Below are 6,813 nucleotides of genomic sequence, written 5' to 3'. Positions count from 1 at the left end.
TATTTGCATTGTTTTTTTAATTCCTGTTGCTAACTGTCCATCAGGTAGCAGTGATCCTACAGCTAAAATAGCAAGCCTTTTTTTTCTCCCAGCCACCAACTCCACAGACGGGTGCTGCTCAGCTGAACTCCTCTGTCAGGCGTACATGGATATTTATTATTTGTCACCACAAGATGAGTGCAAATTATAAATCACACAGATTTCCTTCTCACTCTCTCCCTGCAAGGACTCTTCAGAGGCTGGGACAGCAGGGAGCACACACTTGCACACATCAGGATTTCTCCAGCCCCATGCTGACTGCCCACTGGCTACAGGAAGTCCACACTCTGCTTCTTTCCTTGAAAAGGTCCAAACTGCACCTATTCCTGTGTGCCTTCCCTGATGTTACTAATGTACCAATGAAGATAGATTTTGTGGTTCTCCCGCTGCCATGGCTGCAAATGTCATCTGAAATCCAGCCTATATCACAAATACAGGTGTTACTGTAGCCCCGTAGTTCAGCATTCACATGTGTGGGTGATCTGTGTGACAAAACTGACTTCACTACACTTGCAGGAAGAGTGTTGGGATTTAGAAAAAAATGTCATCCCAAAATTAAATGAAAAGCTACTTTCCTGTCTAGTGGAAATGTAATATAGTAAGTACATTAGGTTCAATATGTTAAAATGCTGATTCACCTGGAATTTCTGAGGCTTCTGAATCCTGGACTCCCTAGGAACCTCAACAGACTGATCAGGTAAAAACTTGGGGAAGACAAATTAGTAAATAGTCAATAAACACCACAAGTTAGGAGATCACATAGTACATTTTCTTTAGAACTTTTCTATGCTTTCTGGTGAGCTTTGCCAGAACAAGAAAATACCAACCAACTCCTCCTATGTCAGTAAATCTGTGTTTTTAGAGGCAAAGATTTCTACTGAAAATGCCCATCACTGCTTTCAAGTTTGAAGTCCTTCAGATTCCCACTCTTTAAAGTCATATACTATCTATACGTTGAGCTTGTACACACAGCAAAGGTATCCGGCCCTCTTGCACATGAGCTTAGCAATGCCCATCCCTCTGCTTTTCCTATTCCATACACAGCTCATAATGTCCTTTCTCTTCTCCATGATCACTGCATCATTGTCCCTGTTGGTTTAATCCTTGTAGCTGTGTGACCTGGATACAATAGCTTCTAAATAGAAGTGCGCTAGGTAGAACCTTGTCATCAGTCTCCTTCCAGTGGTACAGGTGTCTGAGCAACAGAAATAACCAAGCTAGTCAGACCAATAACTTAGGTACAGTTGGATTTTAGTTTCTTTACGTTGACCATTTCCTTGCTTTACAAGACATGCCAAACATTTTTCTTCTAAAGAAGGAGCTGGGCTTCAGCCGCATGTCAGCACCAAACCTTGCATCATGTCCCATTTGTTGGGAAAACCTTCAGCTTGAGTGCAGTTGTTTTTGACCTTAATGCTAACACAGACGAGCTACAGTGTCACTGCAACTAACTGTGTGGGAGCTTCATCTTTTCTTTCTGTATCCAAAGGCAAAGACGAACGAATTGATCTATTCACTGAAACTCTGTGGCCAGACAAGTGCTACAGGTCAAAAATCCTGGGTAGGGCTGTGCTAGGGATCTCTGGACTAGTGTTAACGTCTGTAGTTTAGGTACTGATCACAGAGCTGCCACAGCCAGCAGACACAGCATGTGCTGAGACCTTGCTTGGGAAGCGGGACGAATAACAACAGGGTGGTTAACCTACATTGTGCTCCCTCCCGCTGTGGGTAGGTGTTACCTGGGCTGTTCAGCTTAAAGGTAGCTCTGATGGGTTCCCAGTGCAAACACAGCAATGGACTGGGGATGCAAATAGCTCTGCCGTCATTCTGTGAGGAGAAATGTGCCCATGCAAGCACGGTAGTGCTCAGCAGAGTGACTGATGGCCTCAGGGAAAGAAGGAGCTTGGGAGCACACAACCCAACACACTGCAGTAAAAGCACACCTTTGCACCAGCTTCAGCTTCTTCAGACCAACAGTCAGCCCTCAGAGCTTCCTCGTGGCCACATTTTCTCACATCGTTTGGCAGCCCTACCTCCCATTTGTTCAATAGGCTATGAAGGCAAGGTAAAGTCAAGCAGCAAGTGACAGGTGCTCCACCATAATCTGATCGCTGAACATTTTGGGAGTCAGTGCCTTAGGGTGTACTCCACAACAGATTTTTAAACTTTTCTTAAAAAGTGAGCCAGCTCCTAATGTCCTCTTAGCTCAGTTTTCCTCACAAGTAGGCAGGCTTGCCAACATGTTGTGTGAAAATTACAAGATGCAGTACATGCATGATTCTTTTTTATTTCTGTTTTGGAGATCTTTAGGGGACATTCTTCAAGCTCTTTTTTCTACATATGAGGAAAATATTTTTATTTATTTATTTATTTATTTTACAAAAACGAATATTCTCACAAAATAGAATGGTCTGGAGCACTTCGAAAAACAACTTTTTGTGAGATTTACAATTCTGGCACTTGGCGGGGCTGGGTGCTGGTGGGTTGTGGTCTGTCACAGGGCTGGAACTGTTTTGACCCCATTGTCCTGATTTCATCTGTGACACAGCTGATTTTCTTCATGGTGTCTGACATGATGCTATGTTTTGGTTTTAGGAGAAAAAAAACGTGATAACACATCGATGTTTTAGTTGTTGCTAACTAGTGCTGTACCGATCCAAGGATGTTTCTGCTTCCCAGCTTCTTGTACTGTCCTGCACATGGAGTTGGGCAGGGACAGAACTAGGACAGCTGACCTAAACTGACCAAAGGGATATTCCATACCATGTGACAGCATGCTAAAAATAAATGAAAAATTGTGGGGAGCTGCCTAGTGGGCAGCTGCTGCTTGGTGACTGGCTGGGCATCATTCAGCAGGTGGTGAGAAATTGCTTGTGCATCACTTGTATGTGTGTGTGTGTATACTGTTATTACCTTTTTTCCTCTTTCTTTTCTGTCTTAGTAAACATTTTTTTATCTCAATGTACAAGTTCTATTTTGTGTTTCTTTTCTGATTCTCTCTGCCACCCCACTGGGAGGAGGGGGATGAGCGAGCAACTGTGTGGTACTTAGCTACCTGCCAGGTTCAACCACAACACCCATTAAAGGATATGAACCCCTAGTTTGCCTCCACACTCACCAAATATTTTATCTTCCTTTGCCCACACCTTATCTCTGTCTCCAGAGGCCATCTGCAACAACTTGCTACAGACGGTATCTCATCAGTGTAAACAAAGCAGCGTCTCAGACAGATTTTAAATTCTAGCACTCACTGAAATGTCTGTACCTTTAAAACATCACACATTTCCTGCACTGGTGTTGTCATCAAGGGGTCCTCCAGTTAAAAAGTGCACTCCTGGGCTTTAACCCAAAGCTGTAAAGAGTTTGCTCTAAGCAAGTTAGGATAAATTGGCTCCCAGATTACCTTTTTCCTTTACCTCTCGGTCCCATCTGGCTCTTTTCTCTCAAAGGCAAACACACCTCAGCCATTTCTACCTTAAAACAAAAACAAAATGAAGAATCCAGCTCTAGTCCTATATGTTTCTCCAGTTGCTTACCCACTGTTCCTGTTGAATGCTTGGCTCTCTGCACTGTCCTGGGGGCCACCTCCCCCAGGACATGGATCTCATGTGCCACACAAACTGCCCATGTCCCATCTCAGGACTCTGCTCTGGTTCTTCTGTGTTCTCCTGAGAGCTTGAGATCAATGTCAGTAACTCCTCCCCTTGTTGGTTGTCTACACAGGCAATTTGGGCAGGCTTTCTATCCCTTCATTGCCCTCAAAGGAGGATTTTCCCACCTTCATTCTGGATCTTCTGTAAAGACGTCACCCAGCTCCTCTCTAAATCCTCTTCTCTCTAGTTTGTAGGATTTCAACAGTTTTATGGATTTACTGCAAAAGAAGCTTTGCTTTATACAGATCCTTTACAAATTTTCCTCTCCATAAAAGGCCCAGACAAATACATGGAGACCTCTTTCTACTTCAGGCATATCCCAAATCAAACCTTGGCCTGTTTCTTGGAAACTTTTTTATAAATCTCTGGCTGTCGCTGCCAGCTCAGATTGGCTAAAACAGAGATTTCAATTCTTCTACCAAACCCTGTTTCTGTCTGCTCTCTCCAGTACTCTGAATGTCAACACCAACATGTCACTAACTCAGGTGTCCAGCTCAACTTGGATCACTTTCTTTTAGCTTGGGCAAGGTATATACTTCACACACACACTAGGTGAAGCATATTCCTCAGCTATGGCTATTCTAATCTCTCTATGAAAAAAAAAAAAACCAAGAAAACATCTTTCAATCTCTCATTGTTTTGCATCATTTTTGTTGTTTGTTCTCTTTTCCTTCACTTTTCTCCAATAAAAGAAATATAGTTCCTATGGTAATCAGTTGCTCAGATTATTTTCCCAGTCCACCATTTGGATTTCATCATCTCTTCCAGGATTTTCTCTAATGTCTTCTTATTTTCACATTCAAAATCACCACAGCCTGTCTCTGCCTACAGTTTCTCATGGTGTGAATGTGAGGAGGCCAGTTCCCACCCCCACTCAGCTCACTTTTACTCCTGGCACCTCTCCAACACGTAAACAAGTATTTTCATCATTTTTCCCATATTGCCCCTCATACCAAAAAGGGGTTCCCTATGAATGTCTCCTCAGTGTTATCCTTCAGATCCTTGCCCTGTAACACTATTGCCATACTCATAACATCAACTGTGGCCACAGGGTTGTGCAGAAGCTTTCACCCCTCATACAATCGCTACTGTCTCATTTTCTTCTTAAGGACTATACGTGGGCATCCTGCCACTTCAGTTCACATGTTTCTTCTCAATCCGTTCACTTTGTTTTCTGACATTCAAATACTCAGTGAAGTATGATTTGGATTAACTGTATGTATGGAAGTTTCTTCTAAGCAGCTCCAGCCCCTCTTCATTAGTTTTTCAGCTGCTGTGTTTATGCCTCTGGGCCTTTCCGATGCATAACAACGAGGTGGAACTACCTCATAAGCAAGGCCATTCCAGAATAAACACAGTCAAAGTGCTGAGCCTTGAACCAGTCTGCCCTGCTGGGTCTCACTTGGAGTTAACCCCACAAAGCGCTGTTCTGATGACACTGTGCAGGGTAAGCATACCTCTAAGCATCACTTTCCTATAGGTTTTGGCTCACCCATTGGATTTCACTCATTTTCCGCAGGAAACATTTTTAGTGTTCATGTTATACTGCATTTGAAAACAGGTGCCTTCTGGTGGGTGGCACACATCCACCAATTCCCTGTAATCTGATGGCTGGTTCTATACAGAGTAGACACCAAATTGCTGGAATCATAGAATCATAAAATGGCTTAGGTTACAAGGGACACTAAAGATCACTGAGTCCCAACCCCCTGCCATGGGCAAGACTGTCCCCCACCAGCTCAGGCTGCCCAGGGCTCCGTCTGACCTGGCCTTGAATGCCTCCAGGGATGGGGCATCCACAGCTTCTCTGGGCAAAATATCTCACCTATTAAAAGAAGATTGCAATTATCTCTATTTTTCTAGCAGACACAAATGAAAAACATTTTCAGTGTCACATCCCGTTGTGTAAATTAACAAGTGAGCCTGGACTTAGCATTCTCCATTAAAATCTCACTGTGGTTCATATTGTGGTAAAGCACTCCTTCCCCCAAGCCATTCTGCGGGCTAATCAGACTCAGAGAGCCATGTAGAGCGTCATGCTTGTGTTTTCACTTTCCTCCTGCTTATGTAAGAGACAAACAAATCTAGTTGTGATGCTAGGTTGTGTTACAGGGACAGCAAACCATTAAAAGGGGTGTTTTCTGTGAAATGCAACAGCAAGGAACTTAGAATGAAAAAGACGCACTGTGCTCCTGTGTATCCAGTTCACTTTACAGTCATGAGAAACCACCTCAGCTTCTTCTGCCTGGCTTCTTGCGACAGCCTGAACATCATTATGCATGTTTTTATGATGGTGTTACATTTGGCTTCTCTGGAAGGTTTCTGTCAAATGAGGGCCAGGAGCATTCTGCTGCTGAGAGTCTGAGAACGTGAAGTGGAGACTCTGATAGATATGCTCCAAAATCCAGGTCCAATTCTATCAGGACATTTAAACAATTTCCCTTTAATGCCACATAACCGTTTTTAAACAGCTTAGCAGGTACCATATGCATCAATTGCAGTTTTATTGAGTGTTGCTTGCTAGCACTGCTGAATTTGGATTGGCTACCATCTGTTTAGAAGCCTGGAAAAAGCTTGCTATTGCCTGAGATATCATGGCAGGTTAGCAGTTTCTGTGATGTTCTTCAGAACCTGCCTTAAAATATCCTGGAAACAATGACTGAAATAACAGCAGTAGACCTGAAACTGTATCCTTATATTGAAAGGGTGTTGTTTCAGGGCTAAAATGGTAATACAATCTGAGACAAATATTTAAATCATAAACATTTTGCATTTTTATTATTTCTAAAATAAAATGTATAAGAAAATAGTGGAGGCTTATTTTGCCTTTAGGAAAACATCAGTGTAAGATTACAGAATGGAGTTTTAGGCTTCCAGCTTGGAGAGGAAGAGACTGCCCAGATGAGGAGCCAGGTAAGTGAATATGAACAAATAGTAACTCTTCAGAATGATGCTTAAGTGGTACAAAATAAAATTTCAGTGGAAAAGAACTTCTGAAAAAAGGGGCTTGTTGCCTTCTCCACTATATTCTGTTGATCACGACATCTTTTTTTTACTTCATAGTCTTTCAGCTCATATGAAATTCTGTGATATTACATTATCTCCATACTCTCAAAAAAAA

General features: G+C 42.6%; 1 long non-coding RNA gene across 2 annotated transcripts in view; it reads left to right on the top strand.

The window, feature by feature from the left end:
- Window positions 5,052-6,813, top strand: part of LOC110394828 — a 5,738-nt gene continuing 3,976 nt past the window's right edge. For both annotated transcript variants that reach the window (XR_002435941.1, XR_002435942.1), the window contains exons 1-2: window positions 5,052-5,139; window positions 6,525-6,605. This is a non-coding gene — a long non-coding RNA (uncharacterized LOC110394828). The remainder of the gene's footprint in view (window positions 5,140-6,524; window positions 6,606-6,813) is intronic.

This window comes from Numida meleagris, chromosome 2 (assembly GCF_002078875.1).
Source record: "Numida meleagris isolate 19003 breed g44 Domestic line chromosome 2, NumMel1.0, whole genome shotgun sequence".
Lineage (NCBI taxonomy): Eukaryota > Metazoa > Chordata > Aves > Galliformes > Numididae > Numida > Numida meleagris.
Note: the sequence above shows the minus strand (reverse complement) of the source record. Positions and strands in the feature narration are given on the sequence as shown.